Raw genomic sequence first — 18,229 nt, 5'->3', positions numbered from 1 at the left:
ATAAAATTGGCGATTCCAGCCACTTATACCCAGATACCCCCATAGCAGGGCCCCTTCCCTGCCAACATCAGAATTCTAAAATATAGTTATTCAGGTGTTTTACACGGGCAGCTTATCTCCTCACCAAACTGGTGGGTCTCTTGAAGACAGAGATGACTTTAAACTATTTAGACCCTCAGAGACTTACTCAAGCTCCATACAGAGCCCTCAAACTGAACCTGATTGCATTAGATTAACTTGGATTCTATAATGCTCATGGAAACTTTGGCTTAAATTCTAGTTCCTTCATTATCTTAGTTTGGAGTCTCCCAAAAGCAGACCCTGAGACAAGAATTGCCATGGAAATGGTTTATTTGGGAAGTGATGTCAGACAGCACCAAGAAAGGAGTGGGAAAGTAAGACAAAGCAGGGAAGGCTGCCCATGCAGGGGACATCATGAGCAGGTCACCACAGTGAAAAACTAGGAGCTCACTTCAGCTGGACAGTTCTTAGCGACTGTATAGAGCACACATCAGAGCGTCCCACATAAGGGAGAGGAAGCTAGAGTGTTTATCCACCAACTCTCATCTGCCATTAGTTCAGGGCTACTCAGAGGACTCCTAAGCTCCAGCATTCCAGCCTGCCTTATATAAGGCAATTCCAAAAACTGGGGAACATCCTCAAACAGTCTCAAGTGCTTCTAGCAGAAAGCTTTAGGAGGGAAAGGGAATAGTGAGTGCCAAAGGGATAACATGGGGAGGGCATCAATAGCAATTGCAAAACTAATTTTCTTCCTCTTTTAAGTGATAAAGACAATGCTGGCTCACAGAAAAACTAAAAAAGTATGGTTGCATCAATTCTCTCTCTCTCTCTCTCTCTCTCTCTCTCTCTCATATTTTCTCCCTGTTTCCATGTTGTTGGCTTTCTTTGGTATTGGCTTCACTCTGAGCATCTCTTCATGTCTTCGTGGGTCAATGGCAATAAGACCATAAGAACAACTCCAATCTAACATCATTTGATGTCATCCTCACATTCAGAAATCCCAGAAGAAAGAGATTTGCTTTCCCAAAGCCTTCAATAAACATCTCATTGGACCAGGCTGAGTCATTTGCCCATGCCTAAGAGGGGCCACAGGAATGAAATAAGGTCGTTTGAAAGTCCAGGACTGTGGACCCACCCAAGAGCCTTAGAGGTTCGATTTAACTCCACAATAACAACATAAACAATGTGAGGAATCAAAGGCCTATAAAGGGGTAGACATTTGTTCAAAATCACACAGCCACTATGGGCAATCAATAAGAGAATGACGGACCACCCAATAGAAAAATGGGCCAAAGTTTTGAATAGGCTTGTTTTGAACAAGCCCTTCAATAAAGAGGATAACCAAATGGTCAATAAACATATGAGGTGCCCAAACCCATCAGTCATAAGGGAAATGAAAATTAAAACCATAATATCATATCATTACACAACCATTATGATGGCAAGGATGAAAAATACAAAAAGTACCAAGTATTAGCAAGAATACAGAGCAATTGGAAATCTCATACATTGCTAGTAAGAGTGAGGTTGCTGAAAACGTTTTGGAAAACTACTTTGTATTAGCTACAAATGCTAAATGCATGCCTATTCTATGGCCCAGCAATCCCATTTCTTGGAGCATGTATAATAGAAATGCAAACATATATCTATCAAGACATGCACAAGAATGCCATAGCAGCTTTATTCATAGTAGCTAAAAACTGGAAATGAATCACACATCCTTCAAAGGCAGAATGAACAAATAAACCATGGTATACCATAAAATGAAATACAGTACAGCAATGAAAAAGAATGGCCTGTTGTTGCACACAATGTGGATAAATCTCACATACACAATGTTGAGGGGGAAATGACAGACATAAAAGAATATGCACTGAATAATTCCATTCATATGAGTTTCAAGAACAAGCAAAATTAATCTACACTATTAAAAGTTAGGATAGGGGCACCTAGGTGGCTCAGCTGGCTTAGTGTCCAATTCTTGATTTTGGCTCAGATCATGATCTCATGCTTCATGGGATTGAGCCTTGCATTTGGCTCTGTGCTGACAGCATGGAGCCTGCTTGGTATTCTCTCTCTCCCTCTCTCTCTCTCTGCCCCTCCCCAACTCATGCATGCTCTTTCTCTCTCTCAAAGTAAATAAATAAACTTAAAAAAAAAAGTCAGGGTAGTGGTTACCCTTGAGGAGGTAGTGACTGGGAAGAGAGCACAAGGTGGGGGGGTTTGGAGGTGCTAATCATATTCTGTTTCTCTGAGTACTGGTTACACGGGTGAGTTCAGTTTGTGAAAATTCATCAAGGAGCAGTACACTTTTGTCCACTCTTCAGAATGTATGATAGAATTCAATTTTCTTTAATTTCATGAAAGACAAAAAATTATCCACCTTGTTCATTAAAGAACTGCAATTAAAAAAACCAAGGCCTTTCTGTCCCAATCAGAAGGTTTTCTACCAAACAAATTCTTCAGCACACATTCAGGGTCCCCTTTAACCGGTTCCCAACAAAGCCAATTGCTTCTCTGTTTCACTTTATTGGAGAATGGAGTCCCGTTGCCTCTCTTATCCTTACCCATGTATGAAGGTAGCTTCCCAGCCTGGCCTGGATCTTTCCCTTGGCAGCTTGTACCACCCTCCCTGCTCTGGGTGGGAGGTAGCTGCCAGGATTCCAGCCTCCCTTTTCACCAGCTCTTTCTCTTCTGGAATTTCCTTGAGCCAAATGTTCTTTGAGTCTTTGGCTGGTCTTGCTGAGCTCTTTCCAACTCCTGTTGAATTCCTTCAATGGGTAAAAGTGTTCCAGATTCAGGATGAACAGATGGATGCATGAAAAATGAAATTCGCATGGTCATGAAAGCCTTTGGTCCTCATTGCCAAGGTCAGATTATAGAATCCCCTAGAATTCAGGTCATAGTAGACCCTCTACCCCATAGGAAATTTGAGATCATGTGCCCTCAGGGCTCCAGCTGTGGGTGGGCTACACTCAGGGACCCACTCTGTCTTTGCTGGTCTCCTTGAGGTGATAGTATGTTTCTGGAACAATATGTGAAATTGGACTTACAAGTTAGTCTAATGGCTGGGGTGGGACAAACCAGTCTATGGCCAGTATAAGGTGTTCTCTGAGGCCAGGACTGGAGGTAAGTCTGAGATGGGTCAGAAGTCCATCCATAGCCCCAGGGGGTAGGTCATAACCACCAACTCAAGTTTCCCTCAGTGAGGAACAGATCAAGTTCTGTGTCAAGACAAAGGTATGCAGATGCCCTGGCAAAAGATACCCAAGCAGCCACCCTGACTCAGAAAGAAGATGTGGGTTTTGGCTGGCAATAGTGGTACTTTCTCCCAATATCCAAACTACTTTGTAGTAAACTTTCAAGTCAAGGCACGTCTTTTGGCAACACTCAGGACTTAACAAGCTTCAGGGTCACCCCAAGTTCATTTCAATCTCTTTCCTCTTTAGCAAAGAGCTTACCCTGAGAAACCCTGCTTCCCAGGCCCACCTGACCCTTCCCTTGACCTCAGACCTACCTCCAAGTGCATCCCCTCAGGCCCTCAACACTCATTGTCTCCCAGCTCTCATCATGAGCACATGTGAACCCCAACAATCTCAGAAGTTTTCAGAAACCTTATACCCACAGGTTCTCATGTCGAGGCCATCTACATAGTTTGGGTGACCCTGGACACACTCTCTGAAATAAGGATTCAAGTGCAAGTTTAATCTGGGAAGAAGTGACAGCAGGAAACACTCGCAGGAGAGTTCAGAACTGAAGAAAGAGAGAAAGAATCCCTCCAAATGGGTTATATTATCCAGCAAGTTACCACCATAGGCTTCTGGAGCTACCCCCATTGTGGAGGCATGGGAGGTCATGCAGAACACCCTTCAGAGTTACCTCAACTGAGGGTGAGGAAACTGTCGAGGTGTCTTTCCTGCTCTGTGGCTCTCAGACACTTCTTGATTGTCCTATACACAGGCCACATGCGCTCCCCAGCCGGAGAAGGAAGTCCTGCGGCAGAGCCACAATGTTCACCATAAGCAGCTTTTAGGGTGCAGAGTGAATGCTGCATGGATGTGGGCACCAGCAGCATCTGCTAAGGTCCTCATAATCATATTGCCAGCATCCCTCACGCCAGTGATCACAGAGGACTGATCAAGCACTTGGCCCTATGTGTGGCTGTGCCATGGGGACAGAGAAGAAACTCGGGCCCCAGCCTTGGGCAAAGTTCACACCTGCAGCAAGAGCCAACGTCTAACCAGATGGCCAACAGCCCCTGGCCTGACATATGACCTTTACGAACATGCGCTACGTAAGAACAAGTGTAGGAAGAAGAGGAAGAACAGGAGAAGGGATGCATCTACAAGTTGGCCTTGAGTAATGCACGGAAGTGCACTGGCAGGAGGAGAGTAGGCCTGCAGGGTCAGAAGGGGTGAGGGGGTGAGCAAGGCTGGGAACGAGGGTACAGCTAGCTGTGCGTAGGGCTGGCAAGGTAGGTCCAAAGCAATTTAGTCCAGCAGCCAACTATCCGTTAGCTCCCTCTGTGCCCGTGGTGTGGAAAGCAGGAATGTTGGTTTGATTAATTATGCATTCTGCTGTGGTTATCATCATTTATGGATTAGAGGGTAAAGAATCGTCAGGCAGTGCCAGAACAGCAAGAATTCAGGAAGTTAGCTCGGATGAAATAAGTGATAGGGATCCATGGAAGCTGGTTGGGCAGGGGAGTGGCCTGATGAAAGAGTTATTCACATTAGTGGCTGTGCCTTCACCAGGAGGAAAGCAGGTGTCTTCCAGGGCCTCTATATTCCTAGTAGAGCATCTCCTTCCGTCCTCCAGAGAGCACCCCCTTCAGCCCATGTCTACCTGAGGGCACTGTCTGATGGGGGAGGGGCTCCCCTGAGCACAGAGCATGCCAGAAGTGCCCCGGGGTTAGCTCCTCAGCAGCGGCCCTCACCCAGTGAGGGAGGGCAGTAGGGAGCAGTGCTCCAGCCACCTCCCCCCTCAGGGGGATATTCGAGCAGAAGCCCCCAGCAGGACAGGGTTTCCTGAGGGCCCCCACCAACCCGTTAATGCCCTCCACTGGTGTTTCCTCCCTTCCCTGTCTCACCGCCCCACTCCTCAGAGTGACTCCTGCCGGAGTCCCCCAAATAACCCCCAAACAACTATCTCAAATAACCCCCTTGGGTCCAAATTGTTGTCTCAGGGTCAGGTCACGACACATAGCACGAGACAGAGAAAACATGTGTATGGCACTTACATATGAGAATTGCAAGTAGAAATGTTTATAATCTGTCTCTGGATCTGAGGGGGCAGGCAGGGAACTTGAGAACAGGAGAAGGGGGGCTGAAGGCAGAGAACTCTGGGGGGTAGGTCAAATATTTTCTTTTCTCTTTTTGATGAAGCAACGGTGGTAAAATCAACTCAACAGTTATTCATAAACCACCATGTTAAGGGAAGAGCGTCTTAAACAGATCACTTAAATTGTCCAGGGCACCCAACCAGCCTGCTCATTGAGGCAGAGCATAAGTGCCAGACGGAGATACAGCACCCGTCCTGGTTCCGTCTGTCCTCAGACTCCCATCCTGTCTCCCGGGCACCCATCCGCATTCATGCAGTCACTCAGCTCCCTAACCACGACGCCAGGGAAAGCGACACTAACAGTGTCCTATTGATAACCCCCACTTGCACTGCCACACCCCACACCCAGCTGCTAGCACCCACCTGTTTCCTGGCCACTGGAGTCCGCTGTGCTGCCTGTAGCACCGGCTAGACACGCCAAACGCCCCAGGATGGGCTCTCAGCCACGACTGGAGTTGGTGGCTGACGATGCAGCAATCCTCTCTGGCTGGGGTAAACCTTGAGACATGCACTCTACCCTGCCTCCCAGGGCTTCCTGTAGAGCTGAGCCCCACTGCCCTCCACGGTAACAGACTGAAAACACCTCCTGCAGTGGGCTGACTTCCCTTCTCTGTCTCACTTCCTGCTCCCTAGCCAGTGTTTCCTGGGATCACCTCCCAAGTAAGGTACTTGAACTCTCTCTCATGCTTGCTTGGCTCCTGCTTCTTGGGGAACCCAGCTCAAGGTGAGAGCGGGCAGGTCCCCTCTTCCCTCTGAGTCTGTAGTCCAGGGAATAATATCTTCTGTCCTCTCAAATGAGGGTGCCTGGGACAAGATAAGTTCACTCAACACTTGAACACAGTAAGAGAACTGTCAACATTCACTTGATGATGACACAAGTTCAAAGCTCACTAGGGGAACGTCATAGCTATCACTTTTCAAGTGCTTAATACAAGTCAGTTCATCTCCTTTGAACTGGATGACCAGCCAGTGAGGTGGGATTTATTATCCCAATTCACAGATGAAGATATTGAGGTTCAGAGAGTGTTAGGAACTTGCTCAAGGTCACAGAGGAAATGATGGTGCCAGGATTTAAATCCCATTTGACCCCAAACTCTGTTCTTATACCCCTATGCAAAACTCTTTCCAAATAAAAAAGCATCATCTTTATATCCGGTGTTGGTTGTATATTGAATTGGGGGGAGGGGGAACTACCTCTTTTTACCTTGAAAACCCCTGTTTAACTTCAACATTCAGCTCAGGTTTCACTTCATCATGGAAGCGCTCTCTGCCCCCTTCCCCAGTAAGGCTGGGCTAAATGCTCAGGCCCCCACTGGACTCCACGCGCATGCCTCAAACCCTGCTGTGATTCTCCATTTACTTTGCTGCCTACACTCACCTCCCTGCCCAGCCTGAAATGGCTTCAGGAAAGTTCCCAACCGCATGTGCCCAAAGGCCTGGGGCCCCTCAGGATACCAAGAAGCAAGAGTAATAATAACGACAAAAACAACAACTCAAATAAACAAAGAAGTGACTATCGTGAGGATACAATGTCTCCCTACACATCTCTGTCAAAAGAAAAAGAGAGTGTCATTTAGTCAACATGCCCCCTTAGCTTTTCTGGGGCTTGTTTTCCTCCTCTGGTCTCAGTGACCCCCACAGCCTTCCACTTCTGACAAGGGGTGCTTCTAGGGGTGTCCTAGGCCTGCTGGGCATCTCAGGGGAGACAAGGAGTCTAAGATCAACTTCAGGAACTTATCCTAAAGCTCTTAGACATGGCCCAAATGACAGTATGGGCCCAGGTGCCAAATGGATTCAGACTGGGGGAAGTTAGAAAAAAAGGAATCAGAGCCATGTCTCTGTCTTCCCCTGTGATGAGAATACCTGTGAATGGTCAGGGATGGGGTGGATACTGGCAGGGGGTGAGGAAATGGGAATAGGAAGAGGGCCAGGCTAGGGTGTGAGACCAACCAAAGTGCCAGGGGGGTAACTTTGGGTCAGTACTACAGGAGGTCACATCAGGGACAGGGGAGCTGGGATATTGATACCTCGGTCAGTCATTAGTTAAAAGCTGCCCTCGGCGTGTAAATTTCCAACTTACTCGCAGTCACAAGGTAGGTTCCAGCATGAGGGAGCCTGGGAAATGTAGTTCTCTACAACCTAGAGCAGAGACCGGTGAAGGAAGAGAAATGAGTCTGTGAGAAAACCAATGAGAGGCGTGCCAGCTGACCTAGGGGACTCAGTCTGAGACTCATAATGCTTGAAATGTTGTTCCCAATTTCTATTTCATGATTTCAAAAAGATAACTCAAAGCTGGCCAATGAATTCTCAGGATTTCCTGAATTTCAAGCCTGGTTATAAGATTCCAACACAAATGTCACCCTCCACAACAGGACAGCCAGCTCGGCCAGGTGGCATGCACCCGGGAACTTCCAGCCCTGGAATTTTCAGTTCTCTGAAGTCTCAAGGCCTGGCTTCTTGCCACTGGAAAGGAGACCAGGACGAGGTGTTTCGTGTGGAGACACAGCTAGAAGTTGTGGCTGATTATTGAAGAAAAACCAGGTTAGACTGCCTTTGTGGTGACAGAAAAGTGGGCCTTGCTAAAGCTTTTCTAAAAATGATTATAAGCAAAGACATGTCTGGGTTTCCCCTAAGATTTTTCGGAATATCAGTCTCCTAGGATGCAAAGCAACCCAGTGTCTACACACGAACAGCATGCTGGGATGAGAAGAGCTGAGGGGGAGAGGTCACTCTGGAGAATGACAGCAGGACACCAGTGAAAGGCAGGGACTCCCGGTACATCCACAGGGTCTCTGATCATTCCCCCTGCAGGGATCCCCCCCCACCCCCGCACTGGTGCCTTCGAGCAAACAGAGACCCCCTTCATTCACCTCCAAACCTTACTCAACCTGAAACGCCGGGCCAAATGTAGGGCATTTCCCGCACATCCCATCAGGCCTCAGAGGTCCCAAAGCTGCCAACTTCTCTGCCACACATCCTCACCCAGTCCCATTCATTAAGAATTGACCCGTTAAGAGTTGTGTCTCCCTCTCTCTCCGCCCCTCCCCCACTCATGTTCTCTCTCCCTCTCTTTCTCAAAAATAAACATTGAAAAAAACAACAACAAGAATTGACCCAGACTCTAAGCACTCCTTCCATCCTCCTCACCATTAAAATATATTGGTCCAGGAGACAGTGACCTGTAAACTCTGTTACTAAGATGTTTCAGTTTCCTAGAGCTGCAGGACCAAAGCCAAAGCAATGATGCGGTAATGGCAAGACCTCAAGCATGTGATGAGCCAATGGCAGAGATCTGGGACGGGGAGCGGGGGAGAGGAAGCCTCTCTGGAATTATCAGTCACCAGGACCAGGGGTTCTAGGACTGGAAGAGCGTAGGAAGTACAGCTCCCTTTTTTTTTTTTTTTTAATGTTTTTATTTATTTTTGAGACAGAGAGAGACAGAGCACGAGCAGGGGAGGGGCAGAGAGAGAGGGAGACACAGAATCCGAAGCAGACTCCAGGCTGTGAGCTGTCATCACAGAGCCTGACGGAGACCATGACCTGAGCCGAAGTCGGACGCCTAACCGACTGAGCCACCCAGGTGCCCCCAGCTCCCTTTTTAATCTCCCACAAGCTCTCTGGACCCAGCACAAATGTCCCCCGGGGCACCCAGACGCATCAAGTTATAGATGCTGAATTAGAAGGCTCTGCAATAGGGAGAGATGGGATGGGGACCAGATGTCCAACATCAGTGCCTGCTGGTCAACCAGTAATTAGTGTGAAAATTCCCTTTCCTCAGTTCTTAGTGACTTTTTATTCAGATTAAAATCAAGTCAAGGCCGATGCAAGAATATCTCTTTATAATCCCAGAGCAAGCAACTCCCTCTAAAGGAATAGCCAGAAAAAATGATTATCTTCATGTTCTGCTTGCAAGGCACATGAATGTCTGAGCTCTGAATGCTTCTTCACTGAACAAGCAAAGGGCACAGATAAACTGTACCTTGAACCACAAGCCATGGCTGTGAGAGTCCCTAGACTGGTTTGGGATGGCCCATATCAGTGCCCACACTATTACCAGCAGAGGCACCAACGTAGGGTATTTTCCTCAGCACCATCACCTCCAACCATCCTGATGGAGTCTTCTCGTCCATCGTCACTGCCTTGGTGAGCTTCACCATCTTCTTCCCCTTTATAATGACCAACATCAACACCAAGTCCAGTTCAGTGTCCTCTCCTCTGGGCAACTTTCCCAGCCATCTTTTCAGACACAATTGGTTGTTCCTTCCTCAGTGACCGCCCCCCCCCCCCAAGATGGCATACTCCTGTGGAGTACGACTTGTGGGTCAGTCTCTCCTATCAGCCTGTGAGCTTTTCAGACACTGAACTGATTTTCAGTCTTTGTTTCTCTAACATCCAGCAAGTGCCTAGAATACACAATAAAAGATTGAGAGGACATTTCAACAATAGGGTGCTTAGTTCTGCTTCCAACTTCCACTTGCCTGGTCTACACAGCTCTAAGTGAACTCATCCCTTCCTCCCTACAGCCCCCACTACAGCTGCGGGCCTCACAAGAATCGTTGTGCTCATAGGTCCCCTCTGCTGCATCTTCCCACCCACCCACCCCCCACCCCCCCGCCCCGGGCAAGTGGCCAGTTCAAGAGTTACTGGAGAAGAAAGGGCAGCCATCGGTGGTATTCGAGAATAAACACCAACAAGACTTGATAGGCATAGAAAATGGCAATGAGAATGGAGCCAGATGATCTCAAACGAGGCCGCTGCCGCTGACCGACAGGACAGTCCAGAAGAGACCTGAGGACAGGAGGGAGGGAGGGATGAATTCAGTGAAGGGCAAGATGTCTATAGGAGGTCAGCAGTGTTTAGCGGGAGATTCTGGAAGATCAATGGAAATACAGGACACAAACCTACGGGAAGTGGTGTGCCTGAAGCTGGGTATGGAGAATTTGGAGCTCCCCCACGCTGAGGTTGAAAACTAAGGGTGTACAAGATCATCCATCCGAGAGGTCCAAGGACAAGACAGGGTAAAGAGCAAAGAAGAACAATCAGCCCAAGGCTGGGCTTTGGACGCACTATCAGGTATTGAGGGCAGGCCATGGGGTGAGGACTCCGGGAATAAGTTGGCCTAACCGGGCCATATTTGAGCCTGAAGCAAAAGGGAAAATCAGCCATGCTGATCCTGCCTTTATTTAACATTTTAATATTCTATTCATCGTGGATTTTTGTATTTCCGTTCTTTTAATATTTCACGAAAATGTTATCTTGAGAGATAGGATCGAATGGAGCCGTCCAGCAATGTCCTCCTCAAGGAAAAAAAAGAGACCTGTGGCAGCTGAGTCCCGTGGCCAGAGCCCAAGCACTGGATTCCACCGGCCAGGATCAAATCCTGCCTCTGACATCTCTTAGGTGCATGGTCTCAGGCAAGGCACTTCTCTTCCCTATACTTGGCATCCTCACCTGAAAAAGAAAACCTTCCTTGTGAGGCTATCACAGTGCCTGCCTTACATAGTGATCCCTAAAGAGTTGTCTGCACCCCCGGTCCTTAAGGGGCTAAGGAGGGAAATGAATAGGCTGGACAATGGAGGAGATGCTAGGAGTGATGAGTCCAGGGAGGACAAAGAGGCAGTGCAGCCTGGAAACCAGGCGCCTTCTTCTCCACGTCTGACAGATGGACAGAGCCAGACAGAACTGGAACACTGCATCCGCTGTCCACATTTTATATGTTGCATTACACTCTATTTTTTAATATCTGTGACTTCCTTCCATTTGTGTGGGGGATGGAGAATGAAAACCTTCCCACAAGGCAGGAAAGGCCCAGTGCTCAGAGCAAGCTGGAGCCTGGCCGCTATCTGACCCAGTCCGTTCTCCCTCCCCTGTCCTCCGGAAGCATTGTCACAGACCCTTTGATCAGTGCCCTCACGGTGACAATGCACAGCCGCTGTGTGGCTCCCGGAGGACTGGGGACAGTCTGGGGTGGGGAGGGGGCTCTGCCATAATTTCCTTCCCAAACCTTTTTTTTTTTTTTTTTCAGAAGCCTGTAACTCCCCAGCATGTTTTTCCCTGGTGGAAAATGTCCATGTTTGGTGTCTGCCCAAAGGAGAATCTCTATGGAAAGTTTGAGAAAGATTCCCTCTGGCTGGGAATGTGAAAAAAAGCCCGTGCCTTTCCCATTTGGAAAAAAAGGAAAGAACATACTTGAGACATGGTTATTTTTGTCTCAGATTCAGAAGGAACTGACTTGGACAGTGCTCACTTGGCCTGCATTCCCATCGCTTTGTTGGTAAAGGCAGATAAACTAAGCCACACAGAGGTGATGCCGACCCCCAAATGCTCATGTCTCTTCTCAAGAATCTTTTTTGTTTTGCCCTTTTATTAGATACAGCCCACAAATAACAAAGTGTGCAACTCTTAGGAATCTTACGTCTACAGCTTGATGAATTCTTACATGGGCGTATAACCATATAACCACCGCCCAGATCAAGATATATAAAACATCTCATGGGGCGCCTGGGCAGTTCAGTGAGTTAAGCATCTGACTCTTGATTTCAGCTCAGGTCACGATCTCATAGCTGTGAGATTGAGCCCCGCGTTGGGCTCTGCACTGAGCCTGGAGCCTGCTTGGGGTTCTCTCTGTCCCTCTCTCTGCCTCTCTCTCGCGCGCACGCTCTCAAAATAAATAAGTAAACATTTTTTTGAAAGCTATAAAACATTTCCAGTACCCCAGAAGTCTCCTTCCAGCCACTTCCCAGTCAACATTCTCATTCTAAAGCTAAGCAGTTAGTTTCGCTTATTCTTAAATTCCATGGAAATGGAATCATCCAGTATGTATGCTTGACTTGTCATTTCATTCACTCGACATAACGTCTATGAGATTCATTCATGCAATCACATATCATATCAGTCTGCTAGGGCAGCCGTGACGAAATACCACAGACTCAAGGGCTTAAACAACAGAAATGCATTTTCTCACAGTTCTGGAGGCTGGAAGTCCAAGATCAAGGTGAGGCTTCTCTCCTTGGCTTGTAGACCGCGTCTTCTCCCTATGTCTTCACGCGGTCTTCCCTCTGTGCATGTCTGTGTCCCAATTTCCTCTTCTTACAAGGACACCAGTCATATAGGTTTAGGGGCTATCCTGATGATTTCATTTTACCTTAATTGCCTCTTTAAAGACCCACTCTCCAAAGACAGTCACGTGACATACCAGGGTATAGGACTTCAACATACAAATTTGGGGAGGGGAACACAGGTCAACCCATAACACATATTATACTGAATGCTTGGGGAGCTTCTTCTATTGCTGAATTAGATCCCACTGTGTGATTCTACCACAACTTATTTATTCATTCTTTTATATCAATAGATACTGGAATTATTTCCTGCTGGGGACTATTGCAAACACTGCTGCCATCGACATCTCTAGTACATGTCTTTTAATGAACATAGGCACTCATGTCTGGTGCATACGTACCCGGGCGTTCAGTTGCTGCGTCATAAAGTATGGGTGTGAGTAGCTTCAGCAGACACTGCCAGACGGTTTTCCAGCGTGGTTATAAAAGGCTTCACAAATTTAAGAAACAAAACAGATGAACATAGGGGAAAGGAAGCAAAAATAGGATGAAAGCGAGGGAGGCAAACCTTAAAAGACTCTTAAATGCAGAGACTAAACAGCGCTGCTAGATGGGGTGTTGGGTGGGTGGGGGGATGGGCTACATGGGTGACGGGCATTAAGGAGGGCACTTGCTGGGATGAGCACTGACTGGGTGTTATATTTAAGTGTTGAATCACTAGATTCTACTCCTGAAATCATTATTGCACTGTATGTTAACCCATTTGGATTTAAATTTTAAAAAATAAAATAAAGGGGCTCCTGAGTGGCTCAGCTGGTCGGGCGTCTGACTTCAGCTCAGGTCATGATCCCTCGGTTTGTGAGTTTGAGCCCCGCGTCAGGCTCTGTGCTGACAGCTCTGAGCCTGGAGCCGGCTTCGGATTCTGTGTCTCCCTCTCCCTCCACCCTTCCCCCACTGACACTCTGTCTCTCTCTTTCTTAAAAATAAACACACATTTAAAAAATTGGAATACAAATAAAATATAAATAAAATGAAAAGACTACATATTGTATGATTTCATGTATATGAAATGTCCAGAATAGACAAATGCACAAAGCAAATTAACGGTTGTGGTAGCTTACCTAGGGCTGAGGGCAGGGGCTGGAGAGTGACTGATAATAGGTGCGGGGTTTCTTTTCGGAGTGATGAAAACATCCTAAAATTAGATGGTGATAGTTGCATAACTCTGTGAATGTACCAAATAAAAACTTCTCTTGTGTGCTTTAAGTTGTATAACATGTGAACTACATCTCAATAAAACTTGAGATGCAAAAAAAAAAAAAAAAAAGCTCCACACCTTTGCCAACGCCAGTATTAACACACCCTTTTATTTTAGCCTCTCAGAGAATCTTAAAAATCAACTTTCAAAGCAAGTTCAGCTGCAAAATCTATGCTCCTGGGAATCAGGGAGCGCATTTGCCATACATATGTGTGGATAACCCCGATTTCTCTTGTGCCTAGAGCTCTGGTCTCCTGCCTCCGCCTGACTCCTGCTCGGGAGTCTTGGGAGTTTTAGTGGGATGTGTCCCCAGTTGGGACTGGCACAGCATAAGATCTGGGGGAAGCCTAATAAGGCCAGTGAGTAACTGACTGAGGGAGAAGGAGAAGGAGACAAAAGCAACGAGCAAAATGCAGTTTAAAGAGTCGTTTCTGGCCACCTGGGGAACGAAGGCTGTGTTTGCACCGCAGAGAGAGCTTCAAAGAGCCCCTGCAAGACCGTCTGTTTCCTCACTGACAGTTGCAGCCAGCCTTTCGTGAAAAGGAAATCCTCAGAATCCCTCACATCCGGGACGCACGCACGAGGAGGCTTCTCCGAGAATACCCTTCAAAACAGTGGTCACCCTGAAGGTGCTGGATTCAGGACGGACCTTCCACCCACCTCCCCCCAACCCCCCGCCGATTCCCTCCCCTACCTTGCCTGCCCTAGTGCTGGAAACTGCCACAGAGCAGCAGTCCCCGACATTACAGCATTTGCTTTCCTGGTGTCTTCAAACCTCCCAAGACCGTCCAGTCAGAGAAAGACAAATAACCATATGATTTCACTCATATGTGGAACTTAAGAAAAAATAAATAAATGAGCAAAGGGGAAAGAGAGAGAGAGAGAGAAATCAAGAAAGAGACTCTTAACTGGAGAGAACCAACTGCTGGTTACCAGAAGAGAGGTGGCGGGGGAGGGGCGGGGGGGGGGGTAAAACAGGTGATGGGGATGAAGGAGGGCACTTGTCGTGATGCACTGGGTGACACAGGGAAGTGTCGAGTCTCTATATCATATGTTTGAAACTCATATAACACGGTATGTTAACTAACTGGAATTAAAGTAAAAACTTATTTAAAAAACACACACACTCTGAAGACCACCTAGACCTGAAGGGAACAGGAAGCTAACCATGTCTTATCCAGCTCCCAACATGCGAGCCTGGACCCTCAGAATGGGCAGGAAAAACATAAAGGGAATCCTTATCTTACTCCTTGGACCAAAATAAAATCCAGTCGAAGCAAATATTTAAGTGTAGAAAAGAAACCATGAAAGTATTCGGAGGCAAGAAATTAGTAAATGTGCTTATAATCCTGGACTGCAAAGTCCTTTCTCAATAAGATAAAAACCCAGAAACCATTAAGGAAATGATTGCTACCTACAACCATATAAAAGTTAAAATTGTTTGAGGGATGAAAAATACCATCCAGAAAGGCAAACGATAAACAGCAGGTGGAGGGTGAAACTTGCAACCCATCTGTCAAAGGCTAATTTTCTGAAATCACACACACAAGAAACTTTTTTGTATTCATGAGAAAGGGCCTAACAATCCCATAGGGAAAAAAAAAATGGAGGAATGGATGAAAACAGGAGGTCACAAAAGAAGAAATCCAGATGTCCAATATACATAAGAAAAAAACGCTCCACCTTAATCATAAATAAGTAAATGCAAGTTGAAACTGTAAGATACCTTTTCAAAACTGATCGTACTGTCAGGATTACAAACAGGTAACAGCAGCCATTTAGTGAGAGTTTGGGGAAACAGGCATGTGTGTGCACTATTCGTGGGCATGTGCATTGACGGAGCCCTTCTGCAGGACGACCATTCTCTACCTATTTGATCTGTAATTGTCACGTTCTTTTGCAAGATGGCTGCCTCTGCTCTAGGTACCATCCACATTTGAGGCCAGAAGAAGGTAGAAGATTTAATGCTAGGGAATGCTCCTCTCCTGCCTGTCTCTTACACTCATTGGCCAGAACCGTGTCACATGAGACCCTCCACCATCCAGTTACAAGAGTTTCTGGGAAAGTGAGTATCTAGCTAAAAAGGAACATATTACCACGATTGCCTTAGCCGACCATGATTTGTCTTTAGAGGCTGAGCACCTTACCACCCTACATAAACTCCTCAACAGGGATTATCTGGGTGATAATATTTTATTATAATAACAATCAATTATTTTAATTCTAATTATAAAAGTGCTTTCAATGAATGGGTAAATAAATCATCAAACAAGCTAGAGATATGGCCATCTGGTTGGCTTTATTGAGAGCCAAGGATAGATGGTAATACATATTTTGGTGACTTCAGGTGGGGGCAATTTAGAGGATCTGCCATCAGAAGATGGAACAGTAATTGTCTCACAGGCACTGGGTCTGCTTTAAGCTCCCAGACCACTCCCAAAAGGCCACTGATGGAACCCAGAATGTAGCCATGTCTTGATCGTTTTGGACTCTCTCATCATTCAGGAAACTGGGGACTCCCCCCGGGACTCAGGGAAGTTGCTTTGTCTAAGGTGCTGACAGACAGGTGGGTTCTACTTCGCCCAAGTATCACTAGCGTCCCTGCCAGAGAAAAGAGTAATTCCACAAAATGCCCTGAATCCTAGCAGGATCTGCGTTCCTGCAAGGCTCTCCCGTTTTCTGCCAGATGGCTCTTCACCTTAGTCATGTTCAGTCCCCCCACTAGTTAAATGGGTCAAGGGGATCCATCATCTCTAAGGCCCTTTCCAGGTCTGTAGGGCAGCAGTTCTAAACAAATACTCTCCCTGCACCAGAGCCTCTGTGGGGTTCACTATGGGAGATCCTGGAGGTCCAACCCACTGGGACTCAAATCCTAGCTCCTCCCATACAAGCTCTAGAAGCCTTAAGCAAGTTATTGAACCCCTCTGAATTCATTTACTCATCTCAATAAAAAAGAAGAAGAAAGAAAGAAAGAAAGAAAGAAAGAAAGAAAGAAAGAAAGAAAGAAAGAAAGAAAGAAAGAAAGAAAGAAAGAAAGGCTTTGCAGGAAAGGAGGCTCACCTGGTTTCTACACCTGGTTTCTACTCCAGCTGAACCTTCCGGGTGCCTTCTGGGGTCCCAAGTGGCCCTATGTTTCCAAACCCAGTGGGCACACCTTCGCCCTTATTTTTCCTTTTTGCAATATCTGATGGTGTCCCTTCCATCCTCCTCCCATCCTTGAAGCTCCTCTCTCCCCTTCTTTGAACCCAACCTCTCCTGCTTTTCTTTTTCCCCAGTCCACACTTCTCATTCTCCTTTCTGGGATTTTCTTCTCCTGCCACGCTTCATTTATTATTATTTTTTAAATTTTTTTTTTTTTTTATTTTTGAGAGAGAGAGAGAGAGCATGAGTGGGGGAGGAGCAGAGAGAGAGGGAGACACAGAATCGGAAGTCGGTTCCAGGCTCGGCGCTTGTCAGCACAGTGCCCGACTCAGGCTCCAACTCATGGACCACGAGATCATGACCTGAGCTGAAGCCGGACGTTCAACCGGCTGAGCCACCCAGGTACCCCTCTCCTGACACGCTTTAAATACCAATGTTTTTAAGCAGGTAAAATAATGCTCTACCTCACTCACGATAAGAGGAATGCAAATTAAAACAGTAAGAGATCGTTTTTCACCCATCAGATTAGCAAAACATAAAGAGTTTGGCAACAGTTTGTGGGCAATGATGTAGGGAAACAGGCACTCTTGCACATTGTAGACTGCGATTGGTAAAAACACCTTTGGAGTGCAATTTGGCATCATCAAAATTTGAAATGCATAGGAGGGTTTAATCCAGCAATTCCATTTATAAGAATTTGTAGTCGAGAGAAAATCTACCAGACATCTACCCAATGCCCATTCTCTCCTTCTTTACGACAGAACCTGATTTTGTTGGCAGAGCGATGGGCCAAACTAAAAGATATGTCCCAGCCTCCCTTGAGACAGAGATGGTTGCTTGACACAGGTCTGACCAATGAGATGTAAGAAAAAAGAAAAATGTTTGGAAGGCTTCTAGAAAAGTCCCTTAGGGGCACCTGGGTGGCTCAGTCGGTTGAGCATCCGACTTCAGCTCAGGTCATGATCTCATGGTTCATGAGTGCGAGCCCCACATCAGGCTCTGTGCTGACAGGTCAGAGTCTGGAGCCTGCTTCGGATGCTGTGCGTGTGTGCGTGTGTGTGTGTGTGTGTCTGCCTCTCCCCCACTTGCTCGCTCTCTCTCTCTCAAAAGCAAACATTAAAAAAGAAAGAAAATTCTTTTAAAAGGATAACAGACTTTGCTGACAATGTACCCTTCTCCCCTTTGTTGTCTTCTCTCCTGCCTCCTGCCTGGCAAGAGGATGTGATGGCTGGATCTGGAGCAGCCACCTTGTAACCACAGGAAAAGAGTATGAGAACTTTGCTGTGATATCATTGTGCCACTAAACTAATGCCAGCATTTGCCTACCCCAGATTTCTCATGACATAAGAAAAAAATATTTCCTTACTTTGTTTAAATCTCTGTTGAGTTTTTTCTTACATGCAGCCAA

The 18,229-nt window shown here is 46.7% G+C and overlaps 1 long non-coding RNA gene across 3 annotated transcripts in view; it reads right to left on the bottom strand.

The window, feature by feature from the left end:
• The window catches only part of LOC109498065, a 79,156-nt gene that overhangs the window by 37,555 nt on the left and 23,372 nt on the right, over window positions 1-18,229 (bottom strand). For 2 of the 3 annotated variants that reach the window (XR_006595334.1, XR_006595331.1), the window contains 5 exons: window positions 13,544-13,617; window positions 12,824-12,912; window positions 5,725-7,500; window positions 3,901-4,014; window positions 1,679-2,792 (listed from right to left, as the gene is read on the bottom strand). This is a non-coding gene — a long non-coding RNA (uncharacterized LOC109498065). Of the gene's footprint in view, window positions 1-1,678; window positions 2,793-3,900; window positions 4,015-5,724; window positions 7,501-12,823; window positions 12,913-13,543; window positions 13,618-18,229 lie in introns of those variants that run through there. The other variant, XR_002154642.2, reaches the window with a different exon arrangement.

The sequence above is a fragment of the Felis catus genome, chromosome A3, assembly GCF_018350175.1.
Source record: "Felis catus isolate Fca126 chromosome A3, F.catus_Fca126_mat1.0, whole genome shotgun sequence".
In the NCBI taxonomy this organism is placed as follows: Eukaryota; Metazoa; Chordata; class Mammalia; order Carnivora; family Felidae; genus Felis; species Felis catus.
This window is presented reverse-complemented; position numbering and strand designations above follow the sequence as displayed.